We start from the raw sequence: 15868 nt of genomic DNA, 5'->3' as shown, positions 1-15868 counted from the left end.
AGAAAATAAATCAAACAAAAAAAATCATATTAAAGACTACTAATTTTTTTTTTTTTTTGTAAGGTGAATTTAAAGAATGTAAAATTACTGAATTTGGTAATTTTGAAGATTAGCTTAAAAGTATTTATGTTCATGTCCAGAAACTAGCATTTGTTATTAAGTTCAGAGAAGGGACATGAACCTCTCTGGAGTTAATCTAAATATTTACACACCACTGACATTTGCAGATACATTTTCTTTAACTGCAGTGATACTTTGTCACATTTTCACATAGCAAATTCCTTGTGTATTATCATTCTACAGAGATTTATTTATTTTGCTGTTTAATAGCAAAAGAGATAAATACTGCTGGAAAAATGAAAATGTCAAATGTTATTATATAAGGGATTGAATAAGTATCTAGTAATCTGCTTGGATCTGTTTGTCATCTTCGAATTAACAAAATATTTAGGAACAGCAACTCACTCAGCCTTCCTGTGCCTTTAAACAAAAACAAAAAAATCCAAATGGAATGGCAGGAAATAGCAAAGATTGCTGGCTGTTTCTTGGGCCGGAAATGTTTTCCTACTGCGGCTCTGAGAAAGAGGGAATGGTAAGCATTTGAATGTTGAGATGTTGTCTTGGTTCCAGGTAGGACTGGGTTAATTTTTGTAGTAGCCAGGACAGGCTATGCTCAGGACACAAAGGTTTTTCTGTACCAAACCACAGCTTTGCTGGGAACAGGGTGAAGGGGCTCCTTCTGGTAAGGTAATGCTGGTTCAGAACAACCACATGTGAACTATTTGACTATCTTGTGCACTTTGTTATTAATGTTGTTGATACTACTCATTTCTTTCTCATCTCATCACTGTTTCCAGTAAATTGTTCTTTTCTCACCCCATGAGTTTTACCTTTTGTGCATCCAATTCTTCTCTCCAGCCACCTGTAGGGGAAGGGGGAGGAATTGAGCAGACCATGATTTGGAGAGCCTCGGTGGGAGCGCTGGATTGATCTGAACATTTTCAGATGTGAAAGCTACAATGAAGACATGTCAGGAAAACTGCAATTTCTAATTAGAAGGGTTAGCATGTTACATAAACTGCAGATGAAGTAGATAAATTAGTGTCAGGTGCGTGCATCAGAATGTTTTTAATTTTTAACTGAATTCTGTAAACCCACATTTATCTGCTTGTTTAGATGTTTTTAAAAAAAGGGTGAACCATTGTAATAATGTTCTCTGGTTTCTACATTGATTGGTGAAGTCAACATGAGAGAACACTTCACTAAGTACCACATTTGTCAGAAATAGGTTGATGAATTATTCAGAGCCTTAATCCCCATTTATAAACTTTTGTAAATTATGAGATTGTACCATATTAAACCATAAAAAACCAGCAATTTGTGCCTGCAAGATGACATAGATTTGATATTAAAAGTTTTCTGACTGTTGCTTCATTTTCCCTGCTCATCTTTTTTTTTAAGCAACTTTATTGGCTTTGTGTATTGTAATAAATTCCAGATGGGATCTTTTTTCTCCCTGGGAAAATTCTTCTGTTTTACTTCTGAAGGTGACTCAAGATCCCCTCCCTGGCATTAAAATATTTTTTTTCTTCACAGAAACCTGCAAGCCTCTAGTGAAGTCCTTGTACCGTTTAATACAAAAAATTCTCCCACTTGAGCATGTTGTTTTAATCATAGTGGAGTGTAATTTCTCCCATCCCCAACAGTCATCAAAATACAACTAGGCAGGTTTCTTCCTTAACCCTGTTTTTCCTTCTAACAAAATATTCAAAGTACAAATTGCATGCACATAACTGTGTGCACCCATAATGAGATATATATATATATATGTATTGTATAATTATAAGTTGATCAGTTTTACAGCTCATCCTTATAAATATTATCTTAATGACTGGGTGGCATGGTGAAAAGGGAAAAAACTTAAAGGCTAAATAAAAGAAATACAAATGTCATAACCTAAAAACAAGCAAATTCTTTGGCTGTGTTGTCTAAGATGAATTCTCAGCATTTAGAAATCTAGAAATATCTTCACATTCTTTCTGATATTATAAGGGATAGCAATATACTGTTGTTTAAGAGGAAATTTCTTGAAGAGACAGTTGCTCTTTTCTGCAAGAAAAGAACAACATGAATTTAGTAAGACTTCTGTAAAAAATCACTAGTTTTGACATATGTTGATATTCGAGAATGCTGCAGAGGCATTTGAGCTAAATTTCTGCAGAAGAGTTAAGTTTGCTTACTCAGAGACCTTTGTTGTTTTATCTAACATCACTCACTGGTTTTGGTGGCAAACCTAGCAGGTTAGGAGTTAGACTGAATAACCATTTATTAATTCATTGGAGACTTTAATTTTCCTTTCCACAAAAGGTTAGATTCTTGAGACAGCTGCTGATTTTGACAACTTTGTCTAAAAAAGAGTGTCTAAAAAAGACAGTCTGAATATGTGCTGGGGATTCGGGGTTTAAAAAACCTTCTTTTAAGGCTTCAGTTTTATAGGGATGATGGAGGGCATAAACATAGTGCTGTTATCTGAGCTACTTTCCTTAAAGATTGACTTATCAGTCTGCATTTTTCAGGCCAGATGCCTGAAGGCAGAGGTAGGCAGACCTTTGCCTGCACCATCAAATGTAAATGCCTGTGATTTGTTCAGTCTGATGGTAACTTAACACTGGCTGCTGTTAATGTCGTCACAGGCAGCATTAATCTTTGGAGTGTTTCTGGAAAGTCAGAAAAAGTGGAAAGGTTTCCTGTATTCATCTACCATCAAACTCTTCCAGTTGCAGCCCATTCAGAGAAGCCCAGACCCCTGACAAGTGACCATTTTCTGTGTGTTGGAAGCTGGACCAAGGGACATGGTCTCTCCAGTAAATTTCTTCAGTGGAAACCAAACTACCACATAGAAAAGAACCTGTCTTTCTTTTCCAGGTCTTTGAAAGATCACTGTTTGCTTTTGCTTTCCTGGAAAAAAAAACACCAAAAACCAAAACAAAAACAAATAACTAAAATAATAAAAAAAAACACCTCTAAAGTTAAGATCTTCAAATCATGAGTAAAATATGTCAGATTTTACCATGCGCTTTGTTTCCTGAAAAAAGGCAAATCATCTTCCCTTGCACAATAATCACTTTGGTCCTTCTGGACCTTGCAGAAAGAAAGGGCATTTAGTGCCTGGCCATGAGGGATAAAGGCTGTAGGACATGCCTTCATGTCTCTCTCCTGTAGTCTGAGGAGGACAGAACACGTTCCTGCTCTATGCAGCAACACTTCACAACAGGTGACCTCATTGAAAAAAAATGTCTACATCTCTGCTCCTGTGTGCTCTGGAGTCAGAGTTAAAGCTTACAGGAAGAGCAGGAACAGACTGACATGTGAGAGGTCTGAACCTGAGTCCACTCAATGACTTCATATTTAAGAACTTTCCCCATGCTGTCAATGTAGATAGGGCATGCCAGTGAGGAGCGACATATTTCAAAGCATAATAAAATGGTGTAGCAGGATTGCAAAACACCTATAGTGAATCTTGGGTGAGCAGGACACAGGAAAAATAGAAATCTGCTACCAAGGCTCATGTCCAAGGATATGGAGGGAGAGTTGGAAAACATTAGGCATTTCTCTGCAGCATCTCAGAAAAAAAACCAGCCTACTGGACCGTTTGTGTAAGTAAATTCTCCATAAACAGGGACAATGGCTGTAGCCAGGTGGGAGGGTTGGCCTTTTCCTCCAGGCACCCAGCAACAGGATAAGAAGACACAGTCTCAAGCTTCACCAGGGGAGGTTTAGGTTGGACTTTAGGAAGAATTTCATCACAAAGAGTGATTAGATATCGCAATGGGCTTCCCAGGGTGGAGTCACTGTCCCCGGCGCTATTTAGGATGAGCTGTTTAAGAAAAGAGTGGATGCAGCACTCAGGGCCATGGTCTAGTTGACAGGGTGGTGTTTGGTCAAAGATTGGTCTTGATGATTCCAGAAATCTTTCCCCAGCTGATTCTGCAGTTCCATAAACTCTGCTCAATTCAAGTAATCACAACAATTATGTTAATAATTTTATCTTCTGTATCTGAGTTTTGATTTCCTATGAACATTTTTCCTCCTATTTTTACAAACAAAGCCAAAATTCACTAATTATTGCCACACAGGAGCACATAACTTCATGTTCCCCAAAGGTACACTTCATCTCCCCAAATGTGACAGGTAGTGTGGAAACAGTAGAAGTTATTGCAAGATGCATAAGCATTACTGTTTAATGAACTGGAGTTTTTTTTTTACTTAAATACAGAGCTTTAATACCATAACATTTTCTTCTTCTTACCCTTAGTTTTGTCTCTTTAATTCTGTCACTGCTCTGTTTTGTTTCTTCTCCAGGGGACTCTTTCTCTCATCAGACCATCATTAATTAGTTTGTTTGTGGCATCAGCTGTCACTTATTATGAGATTCTAAGCTCTTGATAAAAGCATTTTCCCTTACTCTCTTTACAGCCTTTCTTTTAAATCCTTAATGTGCCATCCATCCTTTGTTTCTTCCTAAGGAAATGAGGCATTTACAAAAATAGGACTACACTTTTTTTTCCCCCTAATATGTGGATTTTTTACAGTATATATTGTCAGTCCCTCCTTACAGAATCCTGTCATTGCCAAGATGATGTTTCTTATGGAAGCAGATGCAGATATTTTATAGTGCTATATTTTATAGAAGCTAGAGAGAGTATTAGGAGCATGCATGACACGAGACAATATAAACCAAAAGTAAAAAGAGCAGCATAATTCCTCTCCCTAGGTAATAGTGGGTGTGACAGATCATGGGCAAGTTAAAAGTACTATTTTTACAAGTAAACTGTAGAGGTTTTTTTCTATTTTTTTTTTTAATTTATATCTATATTTTAATTAGGGGTTTTATTTTAGATCACAACCTGTTTAAGACAGCAAGAGAAGTCATTGCAAATGATGTAAATCTTGTCAGCTGCAGTACAATTATTCATATTTTGGCCTGAATTACAATGATTTTAGTTCAAGTACTCCTCATCCTCTAAAAATATTCAGTAGGCTAGCTGTCACATAAGAAATAACTGGTGGGAGCATAAGTTAAAGTACTAAGAAAATCAACATTTTTTTTTTTAAAATCTTGACTTCCTTTTGTTAACTGTTAGCTATAATGAACTCAGATTGTGAGTTACTGAAGATATAATTTTTTTTTAAATATCTTCTGCAAAATATATAATGGATTTACAACATGTTGCCAGAATACATGGGAGTTTGAAACAGAAGGGCAGGGCACAGCTGCCAGCCTGGAATATTTCCTGAGGAGCTGATACTGACATGTACTTTAGCACCCGATCTTTTGGCCACAGTGGCATGCTTTTTTTAAAATGTGTTTTCAATCAAACATCACTCCTCTTTCACAGTTCTGCTATGACGTGCAATTGCATTTCAAGAGAATAATGTACAAAAGAGGATCAACTGCAGCAAAAAATGATAGGATTGCTTTGAAGGAAAATATAGTTAATGGTGACACCTATCCTCATATCACATCAGAAATGCTATGTTGATTGTTCCTAACCAAGGCAAATAGATTATTCATTTTACCCTAAGTGTACCTGACACTTGTGTGTGTGTGAGTTGTTGTTTGCTTGCTTGTTTTTTTAATCTGGATTATGTGTCAATGTACTATATCTTTGGAGCCTTTTGGGCCAACAGTGTATGAAAATGCTTCATGGAATTTATGGAGGAACAGCAGGTTTCATTAAAGTCATTAGAAGCAGCCAAAGCCCATTGTCTTTGGAAGTCAACACTGAAAGTCTTCACCACTCTAAATGCTTTGCTGGTCTCAGAGCTCTTTCTGCTTCTGACAAGAGAAAATCCAGAGTACTGAAAAAGTGGCACTCACACTTTCTCTGTAAATATTTTCTGCTGTCTATACAGTCTTTGCATGGGCTTTATTTTGTGAATGCCATAGATGTCTGTTCCTCTTCCAAAGAATATCATTGTCTAAGACATTAGAAACTCTGTACTATGATTGCTACTCCTGAAACTCAGTCCTTCTACTTTAAATACTGCAACTCTGCTCAGTAAAACCTTTTGTTTAAGTCTAGTCACAGAATAAGTTCTACAGGCAACACCATTAAGAGTATCATGAAAGCTGTCAAAACAGCATTTAAGCCTGTTGTGCTTGTATCATCACGGCTGCAGCTGAATCAAATCCTCCAGTCTTTGCAGTTTTATTTAAACCACATTCCTACCAACATGTTGCTGTTGGTCCTGCACAATCTCCTCTCTAGGCACGCAGAGCTATTTCCCACGCTCAGTCCGGGGGGATGCGCGTCTCTAAACGTGCTGCCGGCGGTGTCCTTGTGGCTGCCCAGCAGTGTCCTTGTGGCTGCCCAGCAGTGTCCTTGTGGCTGCCCAGCAGTGTCCTTGTGGCTGCCCAGCGGTGTCCTTGTGGCTGCCCAGCTGTGTCCTTGTGGCTGCCCAGCGGTGTCCTTGTGGCTGCCCAGCAGTGTCCTTGTGGCTGCCCAGCGGTGTCCTTGTGGCTGCCGGCGGTGTCCTTGTGGCTGCCCAGCAGTGTCCTTGTGGCTGCCCAGCAGTGTCCTTCTGGCTGCCCAGCAGTGTCCTTGTGGCTGCCGGCGGTGTCCTTGTGGCTGCCCAGCGGTGTCCTTGTGGCTGCCCAGCGGTGTCCTTGTGGCTGCCCAGCAGTGTCCTTGTGGCTGCCCAGCAGTGCCAGGGCACGGCCGTGCCCGGATCCCCCGGGCTGCAGAGCCCGTCCAGCAGTGCCGCCCAGGGGAGGGCAGGCAGCCCCGCATCGGCCGCTTCCGCTGCGCTTCTGCTTCATCCTGGGCAGAGCCCGGCAGCGGGAGAGCACCGCTCTCACCAGAGGTGACAAGGTAATGATGGAGTGACAGCTCCTTTGAAGGATTTAGGAGCTGTCTAAAAATACAGCTGTGCCAGTTTGGAAAGACGGGTGTAATAAACTTCAGATAGAAAGTATAATCTGGTGTTGTATAATGATGTTATATGAAACATCATATATCATCATGTTGTATAATGATGTATAATGAAAATATAAATGGTGTTGAAATGATGTTCGCCTGTCACAATGTTTTTTCAAAACTGTGACAGGATTAATTTTTTATTTTTTTGAGGATTATATTTTACGTGGGGTTTTTGTTGTTTTTTGTTTGTTTGGCTGGTTTGGATTTTTTAAGAATAAAAAATTGATACTTAAAATTTCATCCTTTCTCTGAAAAAAAAAATTGAAAACCTTAAGGAGCACTCACCTTGCCACCTCTTCTAGTTTTATCTAAATGTCTCTGACATAACAGCCTCTCTTTTTAGCCAACATTTATTGGCATTTTGATAAAAATCTTTGTTGGGAACAACTGGGGAGGGGGTGAGGGGTGGGGGGGGGAAGCAAAAAAACCCAAAACCCAAACTAGCAAAACCAAAACTGAAACACATCAAAACAAAAATATTTTCAATCATAAAGCCTTCTTCTTCGCTTGTTCTTTTCCTCATAAGCAATTCTACACACTTTTAAGTACTGTGGTTTCATGATCATGTTTGGTACTCTTCCACAAACCTTTCTGCTGGAAAGTATGATGTCAGCCTTCTTCTATCATATAAACTCAGTGCCTACTTATGCAGCTGATGACATCAATTTTCACAGCTGTATTGTGAAAGAAAGTTCATTACTGTTCAGTGTTTTACAGAAAAGCATGTCAGCTAGTTTCTGTTCTTGGGCTCACTCACAGTGTGGCCTGGATCCCATTCTGTGCAGTTTGTTTCTGCTCTATTTGCCCATTTTTCTAGTCTGTTAAATGGAGATAGATCCTGGACCGAACTGACTGGACTTTTCATATCTTAGTGATGTCCAAGATGCTACCAGTGCACACCCTTTCAATGAGAAGCTCAAGAGTTTCAACAAATTCAACTAGACATGTGCCCAGTGACTCCCTCTTAGCAAGCAATGTGCCCCATGGAAACATCTGGCAGCCTGACCAACCTGATCACCCTCTACAACAAAGTAGGGTTTTCTGTGGATATGGGGCAAGGAGTGCATTCTGTTTAGCTGGTGTTAGGAACTGGACACTGGTGCCCACCGCCTCCTCCTAAACAAACCAGCGAGAGTTGGATAGCTGGTCTGTGAGACAGAGTATTGGTTAACAGACCACAGAGAAAGGGTGCCCATCTCTGGCTTTTACAGGGGAGATGCCCAAAGGGCGGATACTGGGCCTGACACTGTTCAACTTCTCCAAAAATTATCTGGAGAATGGGACTGAAAGTACTCTCATCTGATCTGCTGATGCAAACAAACTGAGTAGTGAGGTGGACATGTCAGAAGCGAGAGTCATCTTACAGAGAGACCTGGACTTGATGAAAAGGTGGGTTAGCAAAAACAGTGTGAAGTTTAATGAAGTGTCATCTCCTGCCCCTGGATGATAATCACAGAGACCAGTACAGGATAGGATCTGTGTGGCCATAGAGCATCCTTATGGAAAGGGATCTGGGAGTGCTGGTGGACAACAAGCAGACCATGAGTCAGTAGTGAACATCCGCAGCAAAAACAAAAGAATAAATTTATATGCTCAGCTGTATCCATGGCACTGTTACTAACAGAGATAGAGACATGATCATCCCACTAAGCACTTGCAAGGCCATACCTGGAGTACTGTGTCTGTTTCTGGCCCCCAAAATTTAACCAAGATGCAGACGGCATTCAAAAGAAGTCCACAAGGGTGATCAAAGGGCTTAAGAACCTGCCCTATGTGGAAAGATCAGAGAAGCAAATTCTTTTGACACAGTAGAAGAGAAAGCTCAGGGATATCTCATCGCAGTTTTCCAGTACTTTAAGAGTGGCTATGGAGAGAACAATTTCTCTCCTTTAAGGAGCCACATAAGAAGGTTATGAAGCAATGGGTGCAAGTTATGCTAGAAGAGTTTCATATTGATGTGAAAAAAAACCAAAACCACACCGTGAGGAAAATCTGTTACTACAGCAATCTCCTCAAGGACATGATGGGGTGCTTATCCCTGGAGGTTTTCGAGGTAAGACTGGACTTGGTTCTAGATAATCTCATTTAATTTCCCTTTTCCATAAAATTTTTGGACCAAATGATTTTTAAAGGTCCCATCCAGCCTGTTTGATAATGTTTTGTGATTTACTGAGTCTATGATCTGGAGGATTAGGCCTCACCTTGCAATGTAAGGGAGGATGCTCCAGAGGAAATGATGATAAGACTTCAGGGCATAAAAATGCGAAAACTAAGGGAGTTACTGTGCGGGGACAGAGTCTGTTTTCAAGACAAGGTTGTGTGAGCATTGGAGGACAGAGGGGAGACCACAAATTGCCTGGCCATGAGGACTGTAAGGAAGAACATCTCAGATACTGGAGACAACAAAGCTCAGATTTCTGCAACCACAATGGAAACAAAACAAAGCCACACAAACCCAAGAGACCATGCTAGCAGAAACTGACAAATAGAGGTCAAAGAGAAGAGGGGGAGAGTTGATAGTTAGTTCCTTACCTTAATGCTAAGTAAACCCTTTAGGCTTTCTCTAAATGCAAAAAGGAAAAAAAAAAAAACCAAAAACAAAAGCCAAACAACAAACCAAACAAGAAACCAAACAAAACAAGAATTTTAAATTTTAGTGAAACATATTTATGTGGTGCTTCACAACTCTCTGTGTCTGGTGGTTCTTTCTGAGGCATGAACATGCACACACTCACAGACTGAACTACACAGTGGCACTTGGCTTTCCAGATTCCTGGTTATGTCTGTTCTGCTTCAGATTTGACCTCAGGCAATGGCACAGCAGGAAAGATTGTGAAGCAAAGAACAAAGTCCTGTGGGTGGATTTGGTTTATAACCTTCCATTTGGCCCTGTTCATAGTGAAAAAATGAACCATTTTGTAGTATGACTTGCTACACTCTTTTTCGATACCAAATGGCTTAGAACATGTGTCTAGCAACATGTTAAACATGCACTAATCCAATCTCCAGGGGGAAAGAAAATAAAATAATAAAGTCTAAAATTTTATAGGGAAGCAGATGAAGCTCAAGGCATGCCATGAAAAGCATTATCTGCTTGTGACAAAAATTTGTACAAAATCTCTCATGAGACAGCTAAGATTCAGTGTGCATCTGTAGTGGTTTTTTGCCTCTGAAACATGAGAGGTTTCATTGGTTTGGCCCAGAAATTACATGACTTAGAGAAATAAAAACAGTAAATAAATATTTATGAAATATCAGCTATTCCATATTATCTTCTATAGTTAATAATTTATGCCTCTGATTTCTGTGCTCCAATAGCTGTGCAAATGAACAATATCCCTTTTGCCAGTACTGAATTAATTTCTTTTGTAATATAGTAAGTATTGCTTTAGTTTTTTATATGTTATGAAATAAAACATATGTTTTATTCCATTTATTTATTTTATTTATTTATTTTATTCTGTATTCCCTATATGATTTGTGATTTTTTACATATCTTTCTTATTTATTTTCACATGAAGTAAAATATAACTTAAACTTCTGGTAAAATCTATTTATAATCTAGTTGCTAGTATTCTAGTTTAACTGTCTGTGAATCTGGTTTTCTTTTCCTTATTCTCACACAGAAAAACTGATATTAATCAGAAACTAAGGGAAGATGATGAACAACCTACATGAAAATATTAATGAAAAAATGCAATGGCTATTTTTCAAACATCTGTATCTTGATTTTTTTATTTAAACTACACAGCTTGCAGAAATACTTATGGAAATGCCTACGATGAGAAAACTTTTTAATCATTAAGTAATGTAAAAATAATTGCAATATTCTTCATTGCAAAGAGAAACATTCTGGATTAGCATTTTGATGTACAGAAAATTAACTTGTTTTTTCCTCTTTCCCATATTTCAGCTAGATTACAATCTCTATTATTAGCCTTTCGCTATATGATCTAGCTTTAAGGGATCTTTTTCCTGAATTACTCTATCAATAGTCTTTTGAAAGTCTTATGCCATTCATTTCTCTTTTATCTACTCCTTTATTCTGAGCTGAATATAAAAGATATGATAAAAAATTCTAATATATTAGAAAAATATAGTCTCCTTTTGAGATACTGTTAGTGCATATATAGTCCTGCTGGTTTACTAGTTTGTAATTTTAATGATTTTTCCAATTCCCACATAAACCCTGGTGATCTTTTATCCCTCAATTGATACCTAAGATGTATCCTTTTATTGTTTTACCTTTTAATTCTCTAGTGTAATAACTATGTGTGGAGAAGAGAGAAAATCTTTACTGACATCTCACTTCACGAGTGCTCAGAATTATATGGTCCTCAGGCAAGAATTATGAAAGTGGTATTTTAAACAAAGGCCATTTGAGACATTTAGGCTCCCCTGTAATTCTGTGCCATACAGTTCCATAGAGGTTTTCTAGTAAAACCCAGTGCCTTTCAATTTTTAATGACTTTTTTGGATTTATCATATAAGTTGAGTTTATCAGGAGACTAATACATTTATAAGAGAGGAAATTTGTCACTCAGAAACGCTGTGTTATCACATCAGAAGTAGCAGTTTTGTGTGAAAGTTGGTGGAGCTGCATGAAAAGTATCTGAGTTGAAAGTAAAAACTCACAACTACACCCATTTCAGTAAATTATTAGTGCCACAATACTTTCCTGGGCAGAAACAACTATTTCTACGGTTCATGTCGCGGTCCCTGGTATGGTTTCATTCTAAGGTAACTCGGCCTTTCCCAAAGACTATCTCAGAACAGTTCAGGAGTGAGAATGTGCAAAACATTGTTCCCTAAAGTCTTTCTGGAGGTGACTCTCTCTGTCACTCAGTCTCAGGACCAGAGGACAGTCATAGTCTTACTGATCTGGATGGAGAGTCGTGCTCTCATTCAGAGATAAACAGGTGTCTCCCCAAGACTATTCACCTTCTTCTTAGGTAGATGCACAGGACTGCTTTATTCAACCTGCTTCAAAACCAGCCTGTTTTCCCCCATAGACAATAAGGATAGGTCAGATGTACATGATTTTTAGGTGACTAAAATAAGGTAGAAGAAATCTTACATCATTACAAAGCCTTATAAAAGTATTGTATTAATGCATACATTAAATAAAGCTTATATGTTTTCCTTTTCAACAGGAAAAGATAGCAGTGCATTAGATAGCAGTACATCTAATCACAAACCTTTTAACAGACCAAGTAATAGTAAATTTAGGGGCTGTAGGAATTTCAGTAGATGATTGAAAAAAGATAGTTATGCTGAAGTTTGGCCATTAAACAGATTTCCTTGGGTGTTTGTTTTTTTTTTTCTTTCTGAGTTATCCATTTTAAAATTCTCCATTGACTCATACTAAAACTCTTAACACCCATTGGTCAGGAATTCTGAAAAATCCTATATGGAATAAACATGATTGAGAGAATTTATAGAAAATTTTTTTACCTGACTTTTCCAAACTTTAGTTTTCTAAGAATTGCATAGAATATCTCATTAAAAAAAAACCAGTAAATGTCCAAAAGAAAGTAACAGTAAAATTTTGCTTGACCATGAAAAATAATATGAAGAAAAATTAAAACCAGCAGTAGAAGCAACAGGGATTCACAGTTTAGGATATCTTTTATCCTCATAAATGCAGGTTTTTAGAGATTCTCCTTTAAGCAAAATCGCAGAAACACATAATCACAGAATTGTTGGTTTGGGAGACACCTCTGGAGAACATCTGGTCCAACCACCCTGCAGAAGTAGATTTGTTTAAATCTTACTTGCTCAGGATTAAGTCCAGCAGGCTTTTGAAAATCTTCAAAGACAGAAACTCCACACCTTCTCTGGGCAATGTGTACAAAAGCTTGGTCACCTGCAGAACAAAAAAGATTTTCCCCCCATGTTTCAGTTTGTGCCCACTGACTATTTATAAATACAAATAAAGCACTATGGACATGATTTGTCTATGTGTCTTCATTTAGAAGATAACCAGACATGGAAGTTACTGGAGAGTATCAGGAGACATGCTATTAAGGGTGTGATTATTTTGTTCCAACTTTCTGTCATGAAAGTTTATGATGAGCTGGAAGGAGTTAAATGATACCAAAACTATTGTATTGAATGAGAAAGAATATTTTCTCATTGATAATTTCCCAGTGAACAAACTTTTTTTGTAAAACAGAGAAGTAAATATTATTTTATTTGTTTATACTTATAAATATAATCTGAAAATTTTATCAAGTGCAGATTTCATTAGATGGGGAAATACTGACATACTCTGTAGCTATCTGACACAAAAAAAACCATAGACTTTTAATAAATTAACTGCACATTAGATATGAAACATAAATAATTTTCTTTTACTTTTCTTTCCTACCCAAAAGATTTAAGCATCCCAGAATAAAGTCAAAATCACTTCTCTTTATCACTGTGTGAAATGTTTTCAGTTCCTGTGTTATCTGCTCTATACCTGTCAAACACAAATACGATTATTTCGCTATACTATTTGAAAATCAGTGAGATAAATCAGTGAGATTTGTTTTGTCAGCATTTGCTTTAAGGAGCAGTGTATTTCCATCTTTAAAAAAATTAAGTAAAGTACTCTTATTAGCTTATAGTAAAATCAAGGTACACATTACTTAGTGTTGGGGTTATTTTTTTATTATTAATTTATATTATGAAAATATCATTAAGTATACTTGCAATTCTTTTTTAAATGAGGTTAATTACAATCTTACATGTTGTCCTATTGACCACCAAGGGGAGCTCTAACCTAGGAAAAGAATGAATCATTTTATAACAAGTGCAGGTACCAGCAGCACTTCTCCATAAAGCAAGCTAAAGCAGAAAAAAAATAAAATAAATTAAAACCAGTCAGCCCCGTGCTGTGTCAACTACACCTGTGCCAGTTCATGTCTTCAGGACCTGTTTGTCTGTACCTCACAGTGACAGTCAAGTGCTGTACAAATAAAGCTCATTGCAGGAAAGCAGAACAGTGTTTAAATTAACATGGAATTATATTGCAAAAGACTGAAGATTTTACTTCAAAGAAAGTACAGTTAATGAAAATGATGCTCGATCCCTCAAGTGCTCTGTGTTCAAGGATCCAAGTTACAGATAAAAGAAACTAACTTATAAATTGTGTAATGATTAAAAGAACGGAATAAACCCTTAATAATACACATTTAATTGCCCTGATTAGATAGACTTCTACTTATATTTGAATGCTGAATGACCTATTTTAGAGGCCCATCTAATGTTTAAATAAACTAGGCCAAATACTAATGACTGACATTTATAAAAATAATTTGTTATGTTTCAGTTGGTTGATTGTCTTTATAATATAGTATTGTGATTATTTAAAATCATATTTGGAACTGAATTACTAAATTATTATATGTAACACAATACATTGTATTTGATGATTTGATTTCATGATATTTCTTTTTTTCTATTTTCCCAGAAAACTTCTGTGTACTTGGCAGATATAAACACTTCGAATATTTTGTGCAATTCCTTTTGTATTCTGAATATACTATGCTAATAGTAAATATGAAAAAAGCTGTTCCTAATTTAACCTTGCTGATTTCAGTGGCTTCATATATTAATGAGTTATTGCAGTTTATATACATATTGTAACTTATTACTCCTAAGTAAATTCACATGCTTGATATTAGCCATAACATATGAATAACAACAAAAATTTTGCATTAAGAATCATCTAAGAAGAAATATAACTATGACACCTTCCTCTCTATAATCTGATAACTATGACACCTTCCTCTCTATAATCTGAATATTGGCCTGAGCAAAGTCTGAGTATTTTAATAGCAATTCAACACAGATCTTACATTTTAACATGCATTTGAAAAAAACTACTTGTATCTAAACTGAGCCTATAGAACTGACAACTAAATAGCCAAATTTCTATTTCCATTCACTCTGATGTAGAGATAAACCCTGAACATCCAAATATGTTTATCTGCTTTAGTTTACAGATTTGAAAACTGATATTGAAGAGCTGATGTGCTCTACAGGGACAGAATGAAAGGAGGCAGTGTTCTTCATCAAAATTTTACCTCAGACTACACCTTATTCTAGAAAGAGTATATCTTGTAAAATGTTTTGATGATTATGTCAATAACCTTTACTTAATTAAGTGTTCTCTTGGACTAGAACTACATTGCTTCCCTAGAGTGTTATGCTCCCTGACTGTTTGACTCTGTATTAGGTAATCTAAAATTATACTAAGAAGCTTGTTTCTGGGTTCTCAGTATGAAAAAGCCACAGAAGAAGCCTGAGACCCACAAGCTGTGCAGCCTGTGTTAGACAGTCCAGGACCTGTGGCATTGTTCACTGCCTCAAATCTGTGTATTGAAGAAAAATCATGATGCACAGCAGCACCCTGAACCCAGTCAGAGATTTTCTGAACTCTGCTTTCAATCTTCTAATGACTTCTGGGAAAATACTTCAAGTAAGATACTGTAGTCTATGGAAAGAAATGTTTAATATTAAAATTCTCTTTCATCGTGTTTCCACAAATAGCTGTAGTTGGCAGATCTCCACTTTGTCTCTGTCCTCCATTTGGATTTTATTTCCAATCACTTTTTGATGTGTAGATTACAATCAGATTTTTCTTTCAAAATCTCTTGGTTAGCTTTTTAGTTATGCATGGACTCATATGCACTCATATATATAATAGATAAAGACAGTTTAAATTAACTGATGTCATCACCACCAGAGAAAATTTAAATGGCACAAGGCCATCTACTTTCCTATTGTCTTTACCCTGAATAAGGCAATGGCTGAGGCTGGTGGTTATAAAACTCTGTTACAGATGCCAGGTAGATGTAAAAAGAGGAGATGACACTTCAAACAGATTTCAAGGAAGT

The sequence above is a fragment of the Cyanistes caeruleus genome, chromosome 3 (genome assembly GCF_971803275.1).
Source record: "Cyanistes caeruleus chromosome 3, bCyaCae1.hap1.1, whole genome shotgun sequence".
Taxonomy (NCBI): Eukaryota; Metazoa; Chordata; class Aves; order Passeriformes; family Paridae; genus Cyanistes; species Cyanistes caeruleus.
Note: the sequence above shows the minus strand (reverse complement) of the source record.